At 46.1% G+C, this 26,462-nt stretch overlaps 1 protein-coding gene and 1 long non-coding RNA gene across 7 annotated transcripts in view; one reads left to right on the top strand and one right to left on the bottom strand.

Annotated features, from left to right (window-relative positions):
• PKNOX2 (PBX/knotted 1 homeobox 2) overlaps nucleotides 1-26,462 on the top strand; it is a 715,219-nt gene that overhangs the window by 94,953 nt on the left and 593,804 nt on the right. The gene's annotated exons all lie outside the window — the stretch shown is intronic.
• Nucleotides 1,408-24,500, bottom strand: LOC122457223. Its single transcript, XR_006276674.1, has 3 exons — nucleotides 24,165-24,500; nucleotides 17,305-17,307; nucleotides 1,408-1,419 (listed from the first exon to the last, which is right to left on the bottom strand). It is a non-coding gene; the product is annotated as an uncharacterized LOC122457223 (long non-coding RNA).

The raw sequence follows: 26,462 nt of genomic DNA, 5'->3' as shown, positions 1-26,462 counted from the left end.
TTTAGTTCAGACACACAGCATTGTGTTGGAATTTGGGGGGAACTGTTCTGCACTGGTGGCACCTGAATGCCCTCCCTGTTAGTGTTGCCCGCACAGTGCAGCATCGGTTGCAAGCAGCTTGCTGTAGCTGAAGCAAGAGGGCACCAGTGGGTGGGTCCTGAACGGAAACCCACTGATGGTGGCACAGAATTTTTGAAGGTGTATGTGCAGGGTCTGGGAGGTACAAGCAGAGCATCCACTAAGTGAGGCACAGCAGATATGTTCAGAGCCAGTGGCAGGGTAGTACATTCATGCTGCCTCCTAGCGGCTACACAGCTGAGTTTCCTTGTGAAGAATTTATGTAGCAGATAAAGTTTTTCATATCTGGATTCAGGTGGCTGCTTCTGGGCAGAGAGAGTAATGACTGGAGCAGACAAATGCTAGCTCTTCTCTTCTTGAGGTTTGGCCAGTCTCACTCACTGAGCTTCTGCAAGCGGTAGGGATGCTGAGGCTGAAGCCTATGATTTGGATCCATGCCCTTCCTGGCTCCCAGCCCCTGAGCAGGCAGCCCATAATTCAGGAAACTTGTACCGCCTCAGCCAAAGAAACTATTGCTGGATGCTGATGAGCTCCCGAGCTATCAATCTCTACATAGACTCCCATTTTTAGAAAACCTCATTGACAGGATGGTAGTGGGTCAACTCTAGCAATTTTTGGAGTGACCTGATTTCTGGGACCCAGCTCAGTCTGGTTTTAGTCCTAGGCATGGGGTTCAAACTGGACTGGTTGATGACCTTCTGCTAACAAAGGATGGGGAGAGAGTGTCTGAGCTCCTCTTATGAGATCTGTCATTTGCCTTTTACACCATTGGCCATGAGATTTTATTGGGTTGTCTCTTGTCTGCTGATGCTAATAGCAGTAGATGGAGTTGGTCTTGAAAGATTCCATTTTTTCCTAGCTGACAAATCCCAAAGCAATTTCTTCTTATGCCCCTAGGGCTTTCTCATGAGGTTTACTGCAGGGGTTCAGTTTTGGCCACACTCCTGCTCAACATGGATATGAGACCATTAGGAGAGTCAATGAGGAAATCTGACCTGTGGTGTACTCTGCATTTGATGACACCTGGCTCTGAATCTCCATCAGTTCAGACCTGGTTGCAATGTGTGCCTGAACCAGGGGTGTGAACAGGGATGAGATGTTTGAAGCCCAGTGCAGGCAAGCCTGAAGGAAACAAATGGAAGAGTTGGCAAGCATGCTATCTGCATGCACTGTGGAGAGTGGATGTCTGTCACTAGTGACTTGGGCTCACATGCTAAGATTGTGTTAGGCCCTAGACTGCCCTTCTAAGATTAAGCAGCTGCTGTCTCCAAAAAGAGGTGTGGGGTGGGGAGTTGCATCAGGCTGGAAGAGTGACCGTTCCTTTCAGGTTTGGGGAACTCCCTGCCTTCCTCTAGGCCTTTGTCACATTGAAACTAGCTTACTGCAATGGGTTATACATGGGGCTGCATGACAGCATACTCAGAAACTGATGCTGGTGCAGAATGTGGCCACCTGCCCATTGCATGGTGGGTCACTGCTGGTGTTGTAACACAGATTCTCCGAGTGTGCCACTGGTTGATGATTTTAAACAATCAACTCCTAAATGGCTTGCCTGGTGGTTGAGACATCTTTGTCTTCTTGGGTCATATTTGAGAGCTGCAGCAGCCTCAGTATAAACAAGATTAATACAAATATTGTATTGAAAAGTTAGATTTGGTAATGCTGTTTTACATTTTGAAAGATACCAGAGAAATAAACAAACATGGTCTCCCACTAAAACTGTCCAAATTTTATTTAAAATGAATAAAAGGAAATATTTTTCACAAAATCCACAATTAACTCATGGAACTCATTGCCACAAGATACAAGTTGAAGCCTTTGTCTTTCCAGTGTTCTTGTTGTTGCCAGCATAGGTGGGAGAGAAGAAAGGCCAAAGCATGATGCCACTGTCCCTTATGTTATACCCTCAGTCCTTGTGCCTGGAAAACACTAGCCCAGACATGTCCTGGTGGGGTTTGCTGAATCACAGAGTTGAGCAGTGCCCTTCTTTGTGATGCTTGTGCAGTCCTCTTACAGCATTGTAAATCTTTTGATTACAACATCCTTGCTGATTCATGGTCATTTAACACCCTTCTGGGAGTGGGTTACCTCCTTTGTTGTCACTGGAGAATTAGCAGGGGAGACTCTCCAAATTGCAACATATTTCAGTAGCAATCATAGAGCAAAATCTCATAACTCCTAAACATAACTAACAATATACATATTTGGACAGAACAATGGGTTTCACAGATCATGACTTTTCATATGATATCTTACATGGCATGCTCTGTATGAAATATATCATAATTATATGATGAGGGGGAATATGGGGATTCCAGGGTGCTGCTTTGAGATACAGAGAACCACAACAAGATTTGCCTTTTATGGCTGAGGAATGAGTATACTGATGGGGTGAATATGTGCTGTGAGATGGGTCTTTTTGATCACATCTCAGAGAAGCGGGGCTCTTTACAATTTAAACATATTTTTTTAAAGAATGTTATTTTTTGTGGGAGCCAATCACTGCCCCTGATTTCTTGCTCACCCTGCAGTTGCTTTGAATGTGGCTATAGAAGACGCTGCCACCTGTAGGAACAACATGGGATCTGTGTTTCTAACATAGGCGCCGACTCCATGGGTGCTCCGGTGCTGGAGCACCCACAGGGGAAAATGGTGGGTGCTGAGCACCCACAGGGAGCCACTTATCAGAACCACCCCGTTCCCCCAGCACCTCCTGCCCTCTGGCGGGCCCTGCCAAACAGCTCCTTCCCCTCCCTCCCACCGCCTGCCGCGGATCAGCTGTTTCGCACTGTCAGGAGGCACTGGGGGGGGAAGTGAGGGTGCAGTGCGCTAGGGGGAGGGGGCGGAACTGGGAGGGGAAGAGGCGGTGCAGGAATGGGAAGGGGTGGGGCAGGTGTGGGAAGAAGCTGGGCAGGGGTGGGGCATTGGGGGAAGGAGTGGAGTGGGGGTGGAGCTTAGGTGGAGCCAGGGGAGAAACCCCCCCCCCCCCGGGGGGGCAGATTAGAAACTCGGCACCTATGGTTCCTACCACTTGACTCCCAATGTAATGTCTCCCCTGTGTTTTCCATCTAGAGCAGTGGTTGTCAACCCGCGGGCTGCATGCGACCCAATTAGCACAAAGCTGCCCAGCTCACCTGTGTGCTAAAGGCCTGCTCACAAGGCGGGTCCAAGTTCCCAGCTGCCCAGCGCGGTCCGGTCCGGGCTGCTGGCCTGCACCGTGTGGCAGGCGTCCTGGTTGAGGCTACTGGCCAGCCCTGTGGGGTTCGGGGTAGCTGCGCGGTTGGGGGCCCGGGCTCCCGGCCAGTCGTGCGTGGTCTGGGGCAGACAGCCAGCCAGCCCCATGAGCTCCAGGGGTCCAGGGCTGGGGTCAAGTCTGCCACTGCCCTGCCACCCAGCCCTTGTGGCCCAGGTAGCGTGGGCCGCATATGTGGCCCACAATGATAAATATGTTGAGAACCAGTGATCTAGAGCAAACCTTGCTCTTCCCTGTACATAGTGACCCAGAATTGCTACCATCCCATTGCCTGTACCAGTGTGGCCATCTGAACCATGGTAGGAGCTGTAAAAGACCAGGGCCTGATGAATAAACCGGCTATTACATCAAGGTGGATAGAGAGTATACACCAAAGATACCCAATTACAGTTGAATGAAAGGAGCGTTCCCATCTACATCCACAGGAAGCAAGACTGCTGGCTGGGAGCACCAGCATGGCAGTAGACAGGAGGTGGGGGGGAAAGTGGGCCAGGTAGGCCCACATCCGCATCCCTGGACAGCAGTGGGAACCGCTCTTGGCCCCAGGTGTCTCCCAATTCGGAGAGGTGTCATTGCCAGGTGCCACCTACCACTGAGTCTCTCAAAGTGGGATAAGCTTCCTGCCTTCTGTCATCCTCATCCACAGGTGAGAGTTGGAAACAGCTGAATAACGGGGAATATGCCATCAGTAGCTTGTTTTGATTATATCTGAATTACTCAGTAAATCAAGATTAGTCCTATTCTAATTATCCCAGATACAAAGTGCAACTTTATGGATAACAGCAACCCATTCATGACTCTGTGGAGCCAAAGTCTCCGAAGCTGAGTCCCCTGTCTACATGACTTCTCCAAATCTCCCTTTGACTGTATGTCTGAGGAAAGGTTTGGATGTGGAAAAACTCAAGGTCAAGAACTTCCTCACACTGGTGTACATAGCTCTGTAATGGAGAGGTCTCGTCATTCTGTGCTCTGTGTACTGCACCTTTCAAATGGAGGCATCTTCCTGCCTGTTTCAGAGGCAATTCTAAGGCAACAATGATTCTGTGTTTCAGTTCAGCTACCGAATGAGACCCCCTTGCTTCTGGAGACTTTACATTGATTCTTTCTTTGTTGTTTCCTTAGTCTGAAATAAGTCACTGTTTTTCAAACTCTTTGGGTTAGGGACTGTATCTCTCTTTGTCTTCAGTGAAGTACCTTGCCCACTGTAAAATAACACTCTCTACTTTAAAGGGTCTTGAAGGGCTTGATCTTGCCTTATTGACTTCAATTGAAGCAGGATCAGTCCTCAGACTCAGCCATATCTACCCAGTGTTGGTTAAATGATGCCTGATTTTCTGGCTATTAGGTCAGATATAGAAGAGCTGTGTGGCTTCAGAGTGCACACGTTAGAGGATTTGTAAATCCTGCAGCACTCAACCCGCATGTGGATTTCTGTGCCCCCTAACCATTCCCTAGTGGAGTATGATTAGGCTCCCTCTCATTACATGTTAATGATCCCCTCTAAGTTGTGCCATTGTTCCCATCTGGAGAGGCAGAGAGCTGAACCTGGGAAATGGGGATATTTGCATCTCACTTTTATAACTCAGCTGTGCTACTTCCCACCTCTTCATCTGTCCTGCTCTCCAGTGCATGGAGACTGAGTTAGGCTCTTCGTTGCCCTAGTCCAGCCAGTTCAGATGCAGCTCATAAAGCAAATAGAACAATCATCCCATGAGGGTTTGGCAGAGGAGTTCCAGAAACTATTTGCTCCAACTGCAAGCCAGCACTCCAGCAGAGTCTTCTTTATGGGAGTTCATGAAGACTTAATTGGGATTCATTTTTTTAATTACCTGCTGCCTGTGCATTTCTCCTATCTTTTACATCAGGTGGGTCATTCCTCTACTCTAACACTAAAGTTGTTTCCAATGAGGGCAGAGACTGGTGGGCACAAGTGGATATTATGTACAGGAGCTTGTTTCAAGCTTATAAGTGAGAACTGTGCTGTGTTTCTTCCCCACAAAGCTCTCCTTCTCCTTGTACCTGCCTGATACTGAATCGTCTCTGTAGTCTTTCAAACAGATGGCAATTAGAGTGTTTAAAAGAAGAGCAGGCCCCTTTGGCTTGGCTGGAGGTGACAGTATTTATCAGGCTAGCATGAAGTGAGGACAATGCAGGAGCCATTGACGATAGCGGCTTGGAGTGGACCATAGGGGCTGCTCTTGTGGAAGAGCAAGCTCATTCCCACAGACAGGAGGGACCAGTTGAGGCTGTTGATGGACACATTGTCCATTGCTGAATATTGTGGGAAATGCATTGGGGGAGGTGAGACAGGTAGGGAGATGTTAAATGGCAGAGAACAATGACAGCTCAGACTGACAAGACACATGAAAACCGTCCTGTGGATGGCCAGTTTACCTGCTTCCTGCTCTGCCCTTTGAGGTGCATATGGGGGGTTGACAGTCTGAGTTAGAGGCTACTAGAGTTGCTCCCAAAACCAGCATCCCCCCCACCCGCAGACATTTCAAACACAAATGTTAATTTGAACATACTTGGGTCCAAAAAGAGTTTGGATTTTCACAGGAAGTTTTCTAATGAAGAGTTTTGTTGAGAATTGACATTTTGAAAACAAGATGACATTTTATTTCAAGTCTTTTTTTAAACAAGCAGCTGAAATGAAATGACTGAGTCTAAATGAAAACTTACATGTTGGTATTTCCTGTGGGAAAAATGGAAAATTTTCATTGGAACTGACATTCTCCTGTAAAAAAATGTCTGTTTTGATGCAAGCATATTTTTTCATTGGGAAAACTTTTCACATGAAAACTTTCAGCCAGCTTGCTGTCCGCAGAGAAGCCTGGCTCACAGACCAAATTGATACCTCATTTTGTACAGCTAAAGTACAACATTTCAAATGTTTGAACTTGGTGTCTATTACAATCTCTGCTCCTGGGGGGAGTCAAGAGAACATCAGCTCATCCACTGGCTGCAGTAAGCAGCCACATATGTACTGAGCCTCCAAGAGGCTCACAGCATTGGACATGGAGGTCAGGCCCTCATGGGGTGTCTGGTGTGTCATGGCACCACCTCTTGTATGACACAGTCCCAAGTAACACACTAGGTGCATATGACTGAGGCCAGCACTGTGGGCTCTCCAACAAAGACTATTGGTGGGACCCAATATCCACTCTCCAACTGCTTCTGGTGCCCAAGTTCCCATCAAAGCCTCAGACCAATGATGTCCCCAATTGCTTGCAATTGTGGCAGGTGATCCATCACACTCCTCTGTAAGAGGAAAAGAGCAGCAGCAGATCTACCCCTTGCCCTCCCATCACTGCTCAGCAGAGTCGTACATCACATGGGTAACTCAAATGAATGATACAATAGGTTGAAAGAACATGGAGTACTTGTGGCACCTTAGAAACTAGCAAATTTATTTGGGCATAAGCTTTTGCGGGCAAATCAGATGCATGCAGTGGAAATTACAGTAGGAAGATAGATAGATAGATAGATAGATACACAGAGAGAGAGAGAACATGGAAAAAATGGGGATTGCTATACCAACTCTAACGAGACTAATCAATTAAGGTGGGCTATTATCAGCAGGAGAAAACAAATTTTATAGTGATAATCAGGATGGCCCTTTTCAAACAGTTAGCAAGAAGGTGTGAGTAACAGTAGAGGAAAAATAACATGGGGAAATAGTTTTTTAGAGTTTGTGTAATGACCCATCCACTCCCAGTCTTTATTCAAGCCTAATTTATTGGTGTCCAGTTTGCAAGTTAATTCCAGTTTTACAGTTTCTCGCTGGAGTCTGTTTTTGAAGTTCTATTGTTGAAGAATTGCCACTTTTAGGTCTGTAATTGAGTGTCTAGGGAGGTTGAAGAGTTCTTCGACTGGTTTTTGAATGTTATAATTCTTGACGTTGAAAGTTGAAGTTGAAAGTGTAGACAACTGCTCCCAGCAGTGGCAGTTTTACGGAAGAGAGCTTGAGCATGAAGGTGGTGCTCAGTGACTCTTGGGAGGTGGGTAGGGTGAAAGCTAAATCACCGCAAAACTGGTCAGACAAGATGGATGGATGAGCCATTCAGGGAAAGTCAGGATGCTAGAAAATGAGAGGCTGGGGGTGAAGGGAAGGCAAGAAACATGAACTGGGAGCTCAGAAGCAGGAACTCAGGCTCTGAGCTCCTGCTACTTCAGCACAAAAGAGATTTTTCTCTCTTCCCTGCAACCTCTGTGGTTCTCTTATTCAGTGGGATGAAGCTTTGCCCTTGACTGTTATTTTTGTAGATTTTCTCTATTTTTCCCTGTTAAATGAACTTTGCTTTATTTACTCTGAACTGGCATTATGGGCTGTTTGGGGGATTATTTCTGGGAGCCAAGAAGGTAACAATTCTCAGCAGAGGTGGAAGTTTGTCTAAGCCAAAACCCAACTCAGATTTTTTCCCCCAAAAGGTTTATCTTGACATGGTCAAAAAGTGGAATTTCCATCCCATGGGAAATGTCAAGTTTTTAAAATGTGGTTTTGTCCCAAATTGGGACGAAAAGTCAAACTCTTGATTTTTTGTGTGAAATGAAATATTTCATTTTTGATAAGGGTTTTTCACAGCTTCATCCATTATAAAACCAGAAGGGATCATTGTGGTCAGCGATCCTATTTCCTACATATCACAAGCCAGAGAACCTCTGTGAATTAATAATAATAATAAAAAAAGGAGGACTTGTGGCACCTTAGAGACTAACAAATTTATTTGAGCATAAGCTTTCATGAGCTACAGCTCACTTCATCGGTGCCACAAGTACTCCTTTTCTTTTTGCGAATACAGACTAACACGGCTGCTACTCTGAAACCTGTGAATTAATACCGGTTTGAACTAGAGCATCCCTTTTAGAAAAACACCAGTGTTAGTGTTCCATTTTATTTCAACATGATTGTTTTGACTTTGTTATAACATAAAAGTTGAAACAAAACATTTTGACCTCATTGGGGAAAAAAGGTTTTGATAATTTCTTGTTGAAAACTTTAGCAAAATCATTATATTCCCATGAAATGTTTTTATTTTGCCAAATCAGTATTTTCCAATTGAAAATTGTTGCTGTTGGAAAAATTTTGACTAGGTCTCCTCCTATCCCAGAACGTGCTGTCAGCATGCTGCTGTGCTCTGGGGTGAAGGTCACAGGAGCAAGGAAAGCCCCTAGTGCAATGCCTTCAAATACTTTTTAAAAAAGTTACTGTAACTGAGAGGAAAATGCATTGACATCATGTCTTGGAGGCTATTGCCTCAGGCTGCAAATTGCATTGATATTTTGTGCTGTAGAATAAATTTGAAACCAACACGTATTAAAAATCCAAGCTGAGTTCAGAGCTTCAAGCTGCTAGGCCTCCTTTGAGTGTTTTGCTAACACCTGTGAGTGAAGGGTAAGACCACACTTCAGGGTAATGTGGGAGCAGCAGTGTCACATAAGGGAATCGAAACAACTAGGACAGACAGATGTCCTGGGGGACACTTAGAGATGGTTCCAAAGTCTGTCCACAGTTTTCTTTTTCTCAGTTAGAAAAATTGGAAAATTTTAGATGGAAAATTTACTTTTTTCTTCAAAAATGCCTTTAAAAGGCAAATGAAATAAATAAAGCATTAAAGCCATGTTAAACCAGAGAGATGAAGCACTCAGAAGTCAGGAAATTCCAAAGAGATAAGATTACTGGGGCACATTAACTTGGTCATGTTGCACATGTGTTCTGTTTTCTAGTTCTCAAACTGTACAGCTTTCTGAATTACCCTTGGTTACTAATATCACCAATAAACAACTTTTATTAACATTGCTGGATTTCTTTGGGATTTCTTGCTACTGAATGCTTGATCTCACAACCTTCCTGTAGCTTTAGTGCTAGTTTCTTACATTTCATAAAAAAAGAAAAGGAGTAGTTGTGGCACCTTAGAGACTAACACATTTATTTGAGCATAAGCTTTCGTGAGCTACAGCTCACTTCATCGGATGCCGTAGCTCACAAAAGCTTATGCTCAAATAAATTTTAGTCTCTAAGGTGCCACAATACTCCTTTTCTTTTTTGCGAATACAGACTAACACGGCTGTAACTCTGAAACCTGTTACATTTCATATTTAAATTTTAGCTAGCCTACTAATATTTGAATCATACTTATTGGCATATTGTCTTTTGACAAATTACTATTGAATGATTATAATAAAATGACACGAAATAGCCAAGTATGAGGTTATGTAGTGCTCTAAATATATGTTCAGAGAGGCAATAAGTCTTGTTAGAAAATTATTATTATTACATCCTGGAATACTCCCTGGAAAAGGGAAAGCTATTCCCTGACATGAGCTCATCTATTTTTATAGATCAGCTCATAATATACTAATAAGGCAAAACAGTAATGGAACAGTTACATTTCACTCTTCTGTTCTGATCAGTTGTTATAACATCAGATTTTAACTAATGGGAAATTATTGGGTACAGCAGATTGGACTCTCAGCTAGCTTAGGTTTCCCTGTATCACCATGTATCTAAGTGCTGCTAAACTGTACTATTCTTATGATTCATAATAAACATTTCTGTTTCTAGCAGCACTCAGCAGCCCCATTGAGGACCTGAGCCCCATTGTGCTAGGCACTCTGCAAACACCTACAGCAAGGTAGCCCTGAAGAGCTCATTAGCAGATTGTGGCAGTATTTTGAATAAGTTCTTTAAGCAAGGGATATAGATATCCAAATATTTTTGTGTTTAAAGTGTCTCATTGGATGGAAATAGCCATCAAGATAGCACTGGCAGAAGCCCCAATGTATCTATGACTCCAGCCCATCGGTCCTCACCAGCCCACTGATCTGTCCTGAACTTCTGACTCTTTCATGTGCAATAGGTAACAAAATGAAGCACTCTCTTGGTCTGGTTTAATCAGCCTGATCTAATGCAGTATGCTGTAGTCACATTTATAAGGCTTTTTTAGCAGCAAATCTGCCTCCTAAATGTAGAATTTTTGTGGAGTGGTAAAAAAATAATGGCTGTTCTGTGTCTCCCATCTCCTGTGCTAGTAGATTGCAATTTACATTATGCAAATAGACATTATGCAATCAAACCACTTTAGCTGAAATCTGGCAGGGAGAGCCTGCTGATGAGATGCAAAGGTCTGAAGCCCTAAATCGTGCGTTTCTGAAAGCTTTGAGGGATCTTTCCATTAAACAAAAAAAAAAAAAAAAAAAAAAAAGGCCACTCAACTCAACCCTGAAGAGGTAAAATGGAGCCAGTGCAAAGATGAATGAATTCAGTGAGCTGCTGAAGCTACTTTCTCAATTAATGGCTTTGTTTAATCATACCCCCTGTCCAGAGGAGTATTGTCTTACGGATAATTTCGTTTGCCTAACGAGATTTTACTAATTAAATCTCCTTTCTGTAGGTGTGACTGTCCCTGCAGTCTAGAGGAATGTTTGTGAATCCTTCTCTGCTGCTGGCTAAATAACCCTTTCCACTCCAGTGCAAAGAAAAGACTGGAATTTCTGAGTACAAATACTGGGTTTGAAATAAATTAGCTTTTGAAACCTTGAAAAGCTGCTTTGTTGTGTATGTGACTGTGTGTGTGGCTTTCTAACAACATCCCCTGCCTTATAGGATACTTTAAAGCCAGAAAGCTCCTGAGCTCATTCTTGCTGTTCCTGCATGTTTGCTTCTAAATCAGGCAGTGGCAGCTCAGCTGTTGCTGCAAATGTTGTCTAGGTAGGAGAGTGGAGGTGCTGTCTGTGGATCCCAGCAAATGGGGGCTTTGATTTAATAGCTCATGCCCTGTACAGCTGTAAGCCATATTCCCAGCCCATTGGCAGGTGATTAGTAACCAGTATGACATCATAAACCCTGAAATGATACTGAAAATTGGTCAGTGCACTGGATGGCTTTTATGCAGCTGGAACTACAGCTGGTCAAATGATTTGTTGTTAATTTTGGCATTTTTTCCATTGAATAATTATTTATTTGCAGATAAATGTTTCCTTTACTCCTAGATGGAATGTAAGTACCTTCTTCCCCCCCCCCCCCCACTATACTTATTCAGTGCTGCTTAATGATGATTGGCTCCTCATGTCAGTCCCAGCTGCAGGGCTCAGCCAAGCAGTGGGATGGTGCACATGCATTGCTCTCTAGCTAACCACACAGTCTAATAAACTATGTTGCACTAAGCAAGCCAGCTCCAATTTGACTCAGTTTGTGCAACCAAAGGGCCAATCTGCCCCAGGATTAGTTCACCTGTCCCCTGAGGGATAAAGCCACAAAAGGATTTGTATAAATAAATATTAATTGGAGCAAGTGCCCTAACTGTTGGGTTATAGAGTTGTTCTCAAGCTCTCTGGTCTAATGAATAATTAATTGTACAAGGTGGAACAGCTTCAACTGGAAAGACATTACCCTGCAATGCCATATAACACAGGTCACTTGAAGACCTGTGTTCAAATCCCTGCTCTATATCAGGCAGACGGGGAATTTGAACCTGTAGCTCCCATACTTGGAGTGAGTGCACTAACCATAGGGCTATTAGATGTAAGCAAGTTCTTCCTGAGTTTTTCCATGAAGGTACTTAGGCATCTAGCTTGAAGAGAGGGTTCACAATTGTTAATCCCAGCAGAGGGAGGTACCTAAGTCCTTTAGGGTATGTCTACACAGCAACGAGACACCTGCGGGCTGGCCCCTGCCAGCTGACTTGGGCTCGCGAGGCTCAGGCTCTGGGGCTGGTTCACTGCAGTGTAGACCTCAGGGCTTGGACTGGAGTCCAGGCTCTAGGACCCTGCGAGGTGGGAGGGTCCCAGAGGTTGGGCTGTGGCCCAAGCCCAGAAGTCTACACTGCAATGAAACAGCCCGGCAGCCTAAGCCCCAGAGCCTGAGTCGGCTGACGCGGGTGTCTAGCTGCTGTGTAGACATACCCTTTGAGGGTGGACCTTAGGTCCCACCGCTTTCCTCAGCATTTCCTATTGGCTTGCTTAGACAGCTCCCTTGGTATAACTTCATCGAAAATCCACACCTCCGAGCGATGTCGTTACACCAGCCTAACGCTGGTGCAGGCAGTGCTGTATCGACAGGAGAACTTTTTCCATTGACATAGCTACGGCCTCTCGGGGAGCTAGAGCACCTACGCCGATGGGAGAAGTTCTCCTGTCAACCTAGGTAGCATCCTCACTAAGCACGACAGCTGCACGGTGCCTGTCTGTCCACATGTATTGTGTGGGGAGCTGGACGCCTACCAGCTTACCAAGGAGAAGGTAAGTGCGTGACTTGATCACAGACTATGAATGTTGACACAGGGAATACAGATTTAATTATGGGCTCTTCCATCTAGCAGAGAAAGATTTAACGTGCTCCAATAGCTGGAAGTTGAAACTAGACAATTTCAGGCTGGAAATAAGGCGTACATTTTTAACAGTGAGAGTAATAAGCCATTTGAACAAGTCACTAGGGGTTGTGGTGGATTCTCTTCACCCAAAGATGCAGTGTACCCGTTTTTCCCTAAACCACTGCTCTAGTAAGCAAAACAGCACTTGTGATAAAACAAAAGTGCGTTTCTTTAAGAAAGAATGAGGGATTTAATAGAAACAAGAGTAGTGAGAACAAGTGGTTGCAACACAATACAAACTCATAAAATGCATCCATACTTATCAATAATCATCTTTTCTATCTAATAGGAAAAATTGGTTAAACAACTGCAAACAAAGAGTAACTATTAATGGAATGATGTCAGATTGGAGGGAGGTCTCAAGTAGGGTTTCACAAGGATCTTTTCTGGGTCCGGTGTTGTTTAACATCTTTATTAATGACCTGGATGTAGGAATAGACACGAATGTATGGGCGGGGGGTTGCCAACATTTTGGAGGACACAGGTAAGATTCAGAAAGATCTTGATAAATTGGCGAACTGGGCTATAGACAAGAAAATGAAATTCAACAAAGACCAGTGTAAGATGCTACACTTAGGGAAGAAAAAACAAATGTACAAATAGGGAATAACTGGCTTGGCAGCAGCACTGCTGAGAAGGATCTGGGAATTGTGGGGGATCACAACCTCAACATGAGTCAGCAATGCGATGCTGTTGCAAAGCATGCAAATGCAATTTTAGGTTACATTAACAGAGGTATAGAGCATGCAAGTAATCGTAGGTGATAATACCGCTTTACTTGGTGTTGGTTAGGTCTCATTTGGAGGACTGTGTCCAATTTTGGTCACCACTGTATAAAAAGGATTTGGAGAAAGTGGAAAGGATCCAGAAGTGAGCAACAAAGATGATCAAAGGGATGGAACGCAAGCCACATAAGCAAAGGCTAAGCAACTGGGTATGTTTTTCCCTTGGAAAAGAGGAGATTAAGGTGGGGTATGATGACCATCTTCAAATAGTTGAAAAGCTGCCACAAGAAAGATGGAGAAAAGTTGTTTTCTCTTGCCACATAGGGCAGGACAAGAGGCATTGGGTTCAAACTACAGCAGAGCAGATTTAGATTAAATCTCAGGAAAAACTCCCTAACTGTAAGAACAGTAGGACAATGGAACAGACGTTGTAGTGGGGGAGGTTTAGGTTGGATATTAGGAAAAACTTTTTCACTAGGAGGATGGTGAAACACTGGAATGCATTACCTAGGGAGGTGGTGGAATCTCCTTCCTTAGAAGTTTTTAAGGTCAGGCTTGACAAAACCCTGGCTGGGATGATTTAGTTGGGGACTGGTCCTGCTTTGAGCAGGGGGTTGGACTAGATGACCTCCTGAGGTGCCTTCCAACCCTGATATTCTATGAACAGACACCTAGGGAGGTCGTGGAAGCTCCTTCACTGGAGGTTGTCAAAAGGAGGCTGGATAGCTGTCTTCCTTGGATGGATTAGACGCAACAAATCCTGCATCTTGGCAGGGGATTAGACTAGATGACCCTTGCGGTCCCTTCTAACTCTATCATTCTAGGATTCTATAAAGTAGATTCCTCCCCTCCCCCACCAAGTTCAGTCTGTTGCAGAACTGGCTGTTTTTTCAATAACTAGGATCCAAACCATTCATGAAAGCACTCCCCTGTGCCAGGAGAGTTCCTCAGTGAATGGAGACAGAGCATCTTCCCTACATTCCATTATAATGAAAACAGTCTTTTGTTCCCACCCTATTCACAGCCAGCAGGAAGCTCCATCTGGTGTAATGTTCACCTCTAAGTGGTGTCAGTTGGTCGGTGGTGCCTCTGATGGTTTTTCATTGATGGTTTTGGGAGGGAGCAAGCCTGGTCAGTTGAGCCTTGCATTACCTCGCTGGTTGATTAGGGAGGACAACAACTCCCTCTTGCTTGGATGGGCCATCCCCAAGGCTCATTACCTCTTGGTGATTATTTTCTTCTCCAAGTCTGTAAAGCCAACTTTCAATATAAATACATTGTTCCTTCAATACTCCCCGTATACACAGATCACAATGACTATGAATCTTGACAAATCATGAGCTGTCTGATATCCCTTACGGATAAATATCCGGTAAGATGGGTGCTTGGTATAATGAGTTGGTCTGAGGTCAGAACTGTTTACAAAGAACAGGGGACCCATTGCCAAGGATTCTCTGTGTCACAGACACACACCTGTGTCTACAAATATATTACCTGCTTTGTGCATACCCACCAATGGAAACATAGGCACCTTGAGGTCCTTGCCAGCAGAAACGTGGGCACCTCCAGGGTTAGGCGGCAGCTGAGAAGGGGTTTGGAGGATCTCATTGACCCCTCTATGTTGAACTTGGATGTCTAAGGACACCTCAGTCCCTTTGTGCGCAGGCCCTTGCACTGTTTCCGCTGAGCAGTCAGCTAGCTCCTCTGTCTGTGTGGGTCTTTCAAGCAGCAGGTGAGAGAAAACATTTTTAAAATAGGACAATGTGACTGGTCAGCACACCCATCAGCAGGGGGCTCAAGGAAGGGCTACACTGGCTACTGCTTTAACTCCTTTCCTTTTTCCAACTGACCAGAATCCAGCTCCTGGTGCCCCTTTAGCAAAGTGGGAGGCCTTTGCGGTAAGGCACTGGGCTGGGCTTCAGGAGCCTGGGCTCGCTCCTGGCTTTGTGGCAGACCTACTGTGACGTCCAGGGAAAATATGGCCTATCTGTGCTTATATGGGCCTTGCCATGTTCAAAGCACTGTACAAACCTTATCTCAATAGAAAGCATTGCTCACACTCCCCTTATGGAAAAGCCCTGCACAATTTAATAGGGATTAAACCATTAGGATTGTAGACCAATTAAATTGGTTTCTAGTCCTTGTTCTGTCATAACTTATTGGGCAAATCACTTCACTGCTATGTGCCTCAGTTTCCCCTCTGGGAATGGGGATAATGATCAAGACCCATTTTGTAAAGTGTTGTGACATCTATGACTGAAGAGCTCTGCAGAAGGGCTAAGTAACATTTATTATTAGCAGTTACTCTAAAAACATACAGTACATAAGAAATAGCAGTCTCCAGTTTCTATAGAGCTATTACACTATGCCATGGACCTTAGAGAATGATATCCCCACCACAGAATGCCATAGACTGTTTCCCTTCTCTGTAATATTCTGTAAGAATTCTCCATAGGGGTCTGGGAGTTGGGAGTGTAAAGTGGGTGTATTTAATATTCAATATGCCATGTCTCAGTATATTGGACAACTCTTTATGTGAGACTCAGTAACTTTTGTGGAGCAGTAAATCCCAAATAACAGGTTAATGGGCTGTAGCTAACCTTCTATACGATCTGCTCTATCTCAGAACTCCCTGCTCCAGAAGAAGGAAAAGGCCTTTGATGTCTCACAGCTTGTGTGCCCCGAATTATCTCCCTTGGTCCAGCCATATTACCTGGTCAGCACTGGCAGGGATCCTGATTGTCCCTAGTAAACCCTGCCGTGGCTGGAACTTTCCTGCTTATACTGGTGAGCCTTGCATCTTGTCCCTTGTAGGGCAGGGTTGATAGATAAGGTCACTGGTTCTCCCAAACCCCCAGTCGTCTTGGTGGAAGGAAACCTGAGCGCTTCCATACGGGGCAGTGCAGGAGGGAGCCATTCTTTTGCTCCTAGCAGCACTGTGCTAAGGTTTAGCGTGAAGGCAGAGTTGTCACCTATCCCCAGAACCATAGTATAGTCCAAGCACTCTGTAGCCTATGGGCAGACACACTAAGTTGGAGCCCACAAGAGAATACCTCACCTCCTCCACTTACCACTGTTCATATTTCTGTGCAATTCTCCTATTTTACATGAGAATACAGGACTGAATCCAGTCCCCTGCTGTTGCAGGCAACCCCAACATATAATCCCCTTTTTACAATTAAATTAACAGAAATTTCACATGTTCCCTTCAGGCAGGGCTCGACATAGTATCCAGGGCTCTAATATGGCAATCCCAAGTTTTACTCACTCAGTCTTCCAAAAGGAATGTGCCACAGCTATGTGCTTGGCTATCTCTTCTACAATAATTGTTCTGACCACTAACCCACCCTTCCCTCCTACAGCTAGGAAGAGCACCCAGGAATCATGACTCCCAACGTTTTGCTGCTGAGCAGCGAATAGTTGTATAATTGACTGGGAAAGTGTCATATCCCCTGCTAGCTGCTGGTCTACATAAAGGGTGAAAACCTACTACTCCTGACAGCTACTCCTTTTGCACAAGTGGTAGCAGTTTGTGCTGAGGGCCTGAAGGTCCTGGATTCAAACTCTGCTGGAGATTGAGGTTGCAAAGTGAAGCATTCAAAAGTTAGAAAAAGCCTGTGTATGAACTATGATACAGGCTTTAATAGCATAGTCCCATACTGTTTTCTCCTGCCCCTTTCAGGGCCCGATGAAGTCATTGGGAGTCTTTCCATTGACTTCTACAGGCTTTGGATCAAGATCTCAGAGAAGAGGACATACACCAACGAGGAGACAGTGTCATTTGTTTAAGTTTGCACACAAACACCACATGAAAAAAGTGTTAGATTTGCAAAGAGAAACCCTCAAAGAACAAGCTAAGCAAGCGTGACTACTTTACACTCTCAGAAACAGAGCCTGAGTGTTACCCAACGCAGTTAGAAACTGTTCTGAAAAAAATGTATGGAGTACTCCAGCGAAATATTCAGTACATTGGAGTTCTACAGGTCTGTGTCATCTGAAGTAAAAGAACTGAAAAGTAGGTCAGTGCCCGTGGTTGTGGTGAGAGAGGTTGTATAAAGGGGAATGGAAATAGGACAGACCTGTCTAAGCAGAGCTTGACTCGAATTCATCTCTAAGTTAGTTCACAGTAGAGTGAGTGTCATGGCAGGCTGCGTGTAACTTAGTCCCACGTTACCCTGGTTGCTGTTTGTTTAAAGATCCAGGCTCTTGAAGGATGTGTAGCATTTGGGAAAATTTAAGGTACATTCTTCTGGAGAGGGAAAGGCAGAGAAAGAGAACCCCAAATATGCAGAATGCACAGAAATGTCCCCAGACACCTCAGTATTTCAAAAGATGGGTCTTTAAATGAGTGTTGCCCATTTCTCTGACTTCATAACTTCTGCTCTGCTCTTTCTGCTACACCTGGCCCTGCCATGGGCTAGTTTTGCTTCCTGTGCCACATGTAGCTCCCATGGCTTGTCCTTCCCCACAGCTCCATTCCCTTTTGACCACTGAGGCTTCCCATGCTTCCATCAGCCCCTCCGCCAAGCTCCTCTCTCTCTCTGCCCCATGACAGCTTTCCCTTGCTTTCCCTGCCTCTTCTGTCTCATTCCCCTTACTCATCCTGACTTCCCCCTTTCCCCACCAGTGGCAGATTAATACACATCCCATGGGGCCCGTGCCCAGGAGTCCCAGACAATTTGGGGGGCCCCACAGGAGCGCCGGAACCTGGGTAGAAGTGGGGAGTCCACCAGCAACTGAGCTGTACCCTGACCCCTGTTCCTCCTCTTCCCGCAAAGGACCTGGCTGGGCCAGAAGCCGGAGCCTGGCAGTGGTAAGAGCCACCTGGGGAGCCTTGGGTGGAGACCAGGGTGCCTGAGAGAAGCCACTGGCCCGTGTCCCCACCCCTGGGTGTACCACTGTTGGTGGGATCCAGGGGCGGGCGCTCCAGTCTGGCCTCCTGCCCAGTCCTTGGGGCCAGAAGACATGCTCTGCGGGGAGAGGAGACCCTACTCCAGCTGGGAGGCGGTGGGGAGCCCAGGAAGGTCACAGGCAGCAAGAAGCCGGGCAGGGATGGCTCCTCCGGCGCAGCTCTCGCTGCTACTGGCCTGGCCTCAGTGGCTGCCACACTTCACCCGGGCTCACTCAGCGCCTGCGCCCAGCTCCTATTGCCAGGCTGGCCCCGCCAGGTGCTGCTGCTGCCAGGCCGCCCCTGCCGGATCCTGCTGCTGCTGCCAGGCTGCCCCCACCAGGGGGTCCCGCTGCTGTAGGGTGACCAGACAGCAAATGTGAAAAATTGGGACGGGGATGGGGGGTAACAGGAGCCTATATAAGAAAAAGACCCAAAAATCGGGACTGTCCCTATAAAATCGGGACAGCTGGTCACCCTAGGCTGCTGCCAGGCTGCCCCTGCTGGATCCAACTTCTGCCAGGCTACACACACCAGGTCCCACTGCTGCCCCTACCAGGCCCCCTGCTGCTGCCAGGCTGCCCCCTCACCGCGTCCCACTACTGCTAGGCAGCCCCTGCCGGGTTCCTCCTACTCCTGGTCACAGGCTGACCCTACTGCTGCCTGGGCTTTTTGCTCAAGGCAGCAACCACATGCTATACCGCTTTGCCTCTGGCCTGAGGCTGGCAGTTTGGGAGGCCATGCCCCCTCATCCCCCCCCCCAAACTGCACCCATGTCACTACCACTCTACACCTGCCATTTCGAAGGGAACAAAGCTGGTTGCCTGAGGCTACTATGGCCATGTTTAAAAAGTGAGCAGGCATGACCCTCTTGATCTCCCCAGTTCCGGCACCTCTGGGCCCTAGGGTGTGGGGGCCCAAATGTTTTTTGTGCCCAGGGCCCCAAGAAATCTTAATCTGCCTTTGCCCATGCATGGTTGCTTCTGGCCCTTCTTCCCCTCTTTTCCCCACATATGGGCTCTTCTCCCTTTTTTCTTCTTCCAAAAGCTGCTGTCCTCACCCCAGGCCCTGAGACTGACCTGTGGGTCCCAGGCAGACTTCTCTCCTGGGGGTACAGTAGTCTCTCCCATCCTCCCTGCTGGCTGCATCTCTCTCTTTCAGCAGAAGCCAGCTCTGGGTCTTCCCAGCCTCTGGCCACAAATAGCTGAGAGGGGGCTGCAGTAGACACATAGATTCCAAGGCCAGAAGAGATCACTGTGATTATGTAGTCTGCCCTCCTGTGTAACACAGGCCATCAAACTCCCCCCAAATAATTCCTAGAGCAGATCCTTTAGAAGAACATCCCTTTTTGATTAAAAATCGTCAGTGATGGATAATCGCCACAACCCCTGGTAAACTCCACTGGTTAATTACTCTCACCCTTAAAAATGTATGCTTTATTTCCAGTCTGAATTTGGCTAGCTTCAACTTCCAGCCACTGGACTATGTTATACCTTCTTCTGCTAGACTGAAGAGCCCATTATCAAATATTTGTTCTTATGTAGGTACTTATAGACTGTAATTAAGTCACCCCTTAACCTTCCCTTTGTTAAACTAAATGGATAGACTCAAGGAGCTCAATTCCTGTAAGGTAGGCTTTCTAATCCAGTAATCATTCTTGTGGCACTTCTCTCTCCAATTCATCAACATCCTTCTTGAGCTGGGGAGAGCAGAACTGGACACAGGATTGCTACTCAAGATTCCCCTGGTTATGCATTAGCTCCTTTGGCCACAGCCTCACACTGGGAGCTCATGTTCCAGCTGATTATCCACCATGACCCCCAAATCTTTTTCAGAGTCACTGCTACAGCCCAGCCCCAGGACTTTGGCCAGGAGAGCATTTATCTGGGACAGGTTCTGAAAAATCCAGACTGCCCTGACCTAATTGGGCTGTTGGCAGCTGAGCTAGTGAACAACTTTATTAAGCAACAACAGGAATCTACTGTAGCACTTCTCAGTAACCCACAATAAATACTGAAAAACCAATGAGGAGTCCTTGTGGCACCTTAGAGACTAACACATTTATTTGGGCATAAGCTTTCGTGGGCTAAAACCCACTTCATCAGATGCATGGAGTGGAAAATACAGTAGCAGGTATATATACACAGTACATGAAAAGATGGGAGTTGCCTTAACAAGTGGGGGGGTCAATGCTAAATACTGAATAACTTGGATTTGCTAGGTAATTCATTTCCACAGTTATTTCTAAATTCAGTAAATATTAGTTTATTGCTACAAATTACTTATAAAACAGATAATTCATTTGACCACTCCAAGGAAATCAAATTGCTAATACTGAGCAATTATAAATAATTCAGTTCTCTGGGTAAGGAACAGGTTTCTGCCCTGTGAAACGAAGATCTTGTCTACGCTTGCGGCAGCATGTGGGGTATATGTTGGCAGCTACACATGGCAGTGAAAGGCTGGCTGTGTCCTTGTCCACGGCGATGTGTGACAGTGAAAGGCTCTGACACGCGGGAGACAGCGGGACACTACACTTCTAAGAATAGCCATGTAGCCGTGAGAGGCCCTAGGTAGGTGTGTAGAGAGCTGTGTAGGGGTTCAGGAGTGTAGGGCACTTTGCTCTGTACTACTTACCTAAGCCATGCCTCCCTATCAACACTGCTATTCATACCTGGGCTAGCTAGGCGTGCAATGTCTGTACTCTACACACCACCGCAAGAACGGATCTACTATAAAAAACACCTAAAGAAGCTATCTGTACAGCACAGATGCTTTCTGAATCAATAACTAGGACACTTATACCTCCCAATCCTGAATACACAAGAGTCAAAAGAAACTTAAACTTAACCTGGGTGCTGTGTGGTCCCTCAACTTGTTTCATTTACTGGTTATGGTCATAGAATTAACTTTTTGGTTCTTTCTGCAAATCATTTATTAACGCAAATGTTTAAGAATGTAACTCTGGTAACATTTTATAATCAATGCATTGTTTATAGAATGGTCTATAACTGTGCACAAGATAATTCTCAACATGCCGGGCTTAGTGTGAAATTGCATATTTGTTTTTTCTAGGTTCAGTTCCAATAGTGTGAATTGGGGGGGAGTTTATTCAATGACTTTGATTGTAAATTTGTTGTTTCATATGTGGATGGCTTTGGCAATCCTCAGGGGAGTTATAAGACCTGGCTGTAGTTTCTGAAGAAGGCAATAACCTTCTAATTGATCAGCCGAATACAGGGCAGGTTTGTATCCATGGGCATTACACAAGCAAGGCCTTTTCTCGCATTGTGTAACAGGTCTAATTCCAGCCACATGTAAGTGGGTGCAATTTCATTGACTTCCATGCGGTCGTGCCCACTTATGCCAGGTTTGAATTTGGCCTATTAAATTGAATCAGATTTAACTAGGGGATTGCATACTTTGTAGCTTCTATAACCTGAGCTCATTCCTCCATCCCCACCCTCCCAACTCCCTGTGTGCCACCCTCCTATTCCCATCTATAACAGGGACTCCCTGCAACTACTCACTCCCTCCCTTCATGCCAGGAGGTCTGTGTGCCCCCCGCCTGCTCATTCCAGAGCTCTGTGTGCCCATCCCCATTCCCCCTTCTCCTCCATGCCAGGATCTCTGTGTGGCCTCCCATTCCCCTCCTCCCTATACTGAGTCCCCCATAACTCCCATGTCAGGGCCTCTGTATGCGTCCTCTTCCCCATCGTGCTCCTCATTTCCTATATCTCCCATTTCTTTTCTTTTCTTTTCTTTTTGTCTGGGAGATAAGTCATTCAGGGCATCAACACCATGTCTGGCCTATAGAGAACTACACAGCTGTCTGAAGTGGCCGAGCCTGGTAATCGGATGTCAAGGGCTTCATGAGTCCCCCGTTTCCACCCTTCCAGTTTTCTGATTTTTATCCAAATCAATAGGGGTTCCCCCACTGATGCCTAGAACATTCCTTGATATTTTATTTCCTTGATTTAGTTGGGGTGGGTCCTGCTTTGAGCATGGGGTTGGACTAGATGCCCTCCTGAGGTCTCTTCCAACCCTAATCTTCTATGATTCTGGAATTGATTGTATGTACAGTTCCAAAGTTATTGCATTACATTCAAGCAGACAGACAGGCAAACAGAGAAATGCCCCAAGAAACCATGGCCAAATGCTTAATGTTATTAAAGAATCAACATAGAGCCAAATGCTGGCACAGGACAACTTAGCCATCATGGTGAGTGTGCTCTGACAGTGCCCCGCTAATGTGGGCCTGTGTCCTGCTCTCCTGTGGTACCTTTCAGAGGATATCTAACTGCACAAGGAGACTCTCCTGTTACATGAACACATACATGGATACTGAGAATTATGACAATAAAGCCCTTTGTTGAGAACAGAATTCACCTTGTAAAAATTCTCAGGGCCAGTTTCTGGCTGGTGCTGAGCACCTCCAAAGCCCATAGAATGTAAAGGAAGTTGCAGGTTTAGATCCATTAAGATCTTCAGAATGTCTGCTCAGCTGCCTGCTAACCCGGGAGGTGCCTAATTCCTTAGGAACCCACGTTTCCACCATGGCATCTACATTTCTGCCAGCGCACAAAGTCCTGATGCTGCTGAGTGGCTTGGCATCTAGCTCATCCCTAAGCCCTGGCAGGATTCTTGAACTAGGCATTGCCCTGCCGAGCTTCCTGGGCCCAGCTCAGTAAGCATTCTCAGACATTGCCTAATCCTCCCAAGAGAAAGCCAGGTGAGGGGTAGGTCCTCTATGTGCCCAATGGCCAGTGGTTGGTACACACACCTGAGATGTAGAAGATCTAGGTTCAAATCCCATCTCTATCTGAGTTGGTGCAAGGACTTTAATGCTGCTATCCCACCTAATAGGCAAATGCTCTGTGGTGGGTCTCTCTTCTGTGGAGCTGTTGTACTTTCTGTGAAACACTGAAATATTCATTGGCATGGCGCCTGGAAAATAGATCAGGGCCTCAGGCTAGAGCGGCTATGAAGTGAGCTGTAGCTCACGAAAGCTTATGCTCTAATAAATTTGTTAGGCTCTAAGGTGCCACAAGTACTCCTTTTCTTTTTGCGAATACAGACTAACACGGCTGCTACTCTGAAATATGTCTACACTAGTATTTTTATTGGTCAGGAGTGTAAGCCCCTCTTCCCACTGGCTGAGAAAAGTTTCACCAACAAAAGTGCCAGCGTGGACAGTGCTATGCTCGTGGGAGAGCGTCTCCTGCTTACATAGCTAACGCTGCTTTTTGGGGGTGGTTAAAATATGCTGGCTGGAGAGCTCTATCTTGCCAACATAGAGCAGCTACACAGGAGACTTTACAACTCTGCGGCTGTATTGCTGTAAGGTACGTAGTGTAGACATAGAATCATAGAATATCAGGGTGGGAAGAGACCTCAGGAGGTCATCTAGTCCAACCCCCTGCTCAAAGCAGGACTAATCCCCAACTAAATCATCGCAGCCAGGACTTGGTCAAGCCTGACCTTGAAAACCTCTAAGGAAGGAGATATCACCACCTCCCGAGGTAACCCATTCCAGTCTTTCACCACCCTCCTAGTGAAAAAGTTTTTCCTAATATCCCATCTAAACTTCCCCCACTGCAACTTGAGATCATTACTTCTTGTTCTGTCATCTGCTACCACTGAGAACATCCTCTTTGGAACCCCCTTTCAGGTAGCTGAAAACAGCTATCAAATCCCCCCTCATTCTTCTCTTCTGCAGACTAAACAATCCCAGTTCCCTCAGCCTCTCCTCATAAGTCATGTGTTCCAGTCCCCTAACCATTTATGTTGCCCTCTGCTGGACTTGTTCTAATTTTTCCACATCCTTCTTGTAGTGTGGGGCCCAAAACTGATACTGGCTGCCAACTAGACATGGAGCCATTGATCACTACCCGTTGAGCCCAGCAATCTCGTCAGCTTTCTGTCCACCCTATCATCCATTCATCCAGCCCATACTTCTTTAACTTGCTGGCAACAATACTGTGGGAGACCATATCAAAAGCTTTGGTAAAGTCAAGGAATAACACATCCACTGCTTTCCGCTCATCCACAGAGCCAGTTATCTCATCATAGAAGGCAATTAGGTTAGTCAGGCATGACTTGCCCTTGGTGAATCCATGCTGACTGTTCCTGATCACTTTCCTCTCCTCTAAGTGCTTCAGAATTGATTCCGTGGGGACCTGCTCTGTGATGACATATATTCATTGGGCGAGAGAGAGTGAAGCTATAATTATTTATCCAAACTGGAATAGCCTCAACAGGAGAGATTGACAGAGACACCCACCCACTCACACCTAGAATACCTTATGACCTAGGGGTTGGAGCATGACACTGGGGAGACCTGGATTCATGGCTCTGCTCCCAAACAGGCAGACGAGGGATTTAAACCTGCGTATCCCAATTCTAACCACTGGATGACTGGTGACACCAGCTCCTGATTACCTTTTCTGTGACCTCCTTGACTCCTCCTCCCACATGTTTAGTCTCTCCAACATGCTGCTGCTAAAATAACCTTTTCCTGCCACTGCGACGATATCTCCCCCAACCCTTGTGAAAGAAGCTGTGCAGCTGTGTTGCTGACCTTGCTGCTCCCTTTCTCGTATCTCCCACCTTCACCCTTCCTAACTCTTCTCACCTTTTTGTTCCCTTCGTGCCTTTTCTCACGCTGCCTCCTATGCCTTGAACAACCTCCCTTTTCCTACGCAACAAGTTCTCCTTCAGACCTTCCTCCAGACCTCCCCATGTCTTCCTTCAGACCTTCATTGTCCTTCCGTCCTGAACCATCTGCTTCTCCTCTCCTGCCCTCAGGATCAATTAAAACACAACAGTTGTAAGCTTCACGTGCAAGGTAAGCATGCTCTTGGTTTGTTCTAAGCCTTGTTGATCCTATCCCTTCCCTGTTTAGGGCCTGCAGCACCCAGGGATTGCACTTTGCTAACTCCAGGACTCTGTGTTTTACAGCATCCCTGATTGAAAAGCCAGACTGTTTCTGTCATTGTAACCCCTCCGAGAAGCGGTGTTTGTCAGCGACAGAATCAGACATTTCCCTGCTCCAACCCATGAAATCTTTTAATGTGTGTCCAGGAACTGGTATTTCCCAAGTCAGGGGCCTGGCCCAGCTTATTCCAGCTGAGTTGCTGTGCCTCGGTGGTGCTGTGAACAGTCCTGTAGTTCAAGTGCTTTCCCAGGAGACAATAGGATGCATCAGCCATCGACTCAGCCTCCTGCTTCGAGGCAGTTGCCTGGTGTCCTGTTGTCCAGTATGCATCCTTCATGAAAGCTGCAGATATTCTTCAATTACTACAGCTGACGGGGACTGACTTCAGTTCCTCCCAGAGGCTGGTGAAGTCAGTGGAGCTCTGCCAGATTTACATGAGTTGGAGATCTGGCCCATTGTATTCCTATTTGAAAGGTGTTGCCTGGCTCTAAACTGTGGGTGGTTATTCAGGGGTGATTTTCCCTTTCACTCAAACCTGTATTTCCCACCATCTCACACCAAGGCTTTGTTGCGAGCCTGGTGACAATGAGCTGCCAAGACAATTCCCCAAAGACACCCCAATTATACAAGCCTTCCAGCCTCGTTTCCTGTAGCGTGAGGGTCACAAATGCATTGCTGTAGGCCAGCACAGGAAGTGAGCACCTCATCTCCCTCATTGGTTGCCTTGTTTGTTTTTCTGTGTCATGAGACCTGAAGCTGTGCCCTACCCCACCCCCACTGTCCCGGGCGGCATTCTGGGCTGCCAGCCAGATGTTTCTCACTAACAGATTCAGTAAGGCAGGGCCCACTAAGTGTAGGGTTTCTGGCCACCTGTTGGGAGAGCTTAAGTTGTGTTTTTCAAAGGCATTTTGTGCAGCCTGGACACAGCAGAGCTGATTTTCTCAGGCAAGCGGCATAGTTAGTGATGTGTTTAGGGTAAAAAAGAAGCCCACACTGCCATATGGCGCTAAAGCTCTGCAATCCCGGTGACAAAGCCAGGCATTCATGCCAGCTATTCACCAAGCCTCATCCCAGGTGAGCTAGGTTGGCTGGAAGCATTTTCACTTTTACCTTCCCATGGGTGGTTTTCAGCACTTTCCCTACATCAGATGAATTCAGAGATTTGGGTTTTCATTCATCACCAGAACGAGCTGTTCAGGGAATAGTTATC

This window comes from Dermochelys coriacea, chromosome 22 (assembly GCF_009764565.3).
Source record: "Dermochelys coriacea isolate rDerCor1 chromosome 22, rDerCor1.pri.v4, whole genome shotgun sequence".
NCBI classification, from domain to species: domain Eukaryota; kingdom Metazoa; phylum Chordata; order Testudines; family Dermochelyidae; genus Dermochelys; species Dermochelys coriacea.
The sequence above is the reverse complement of the archived record's forward strand: the minus strand, read 5'-3'. Positions and strand labels throughout refer to the sequence as shown.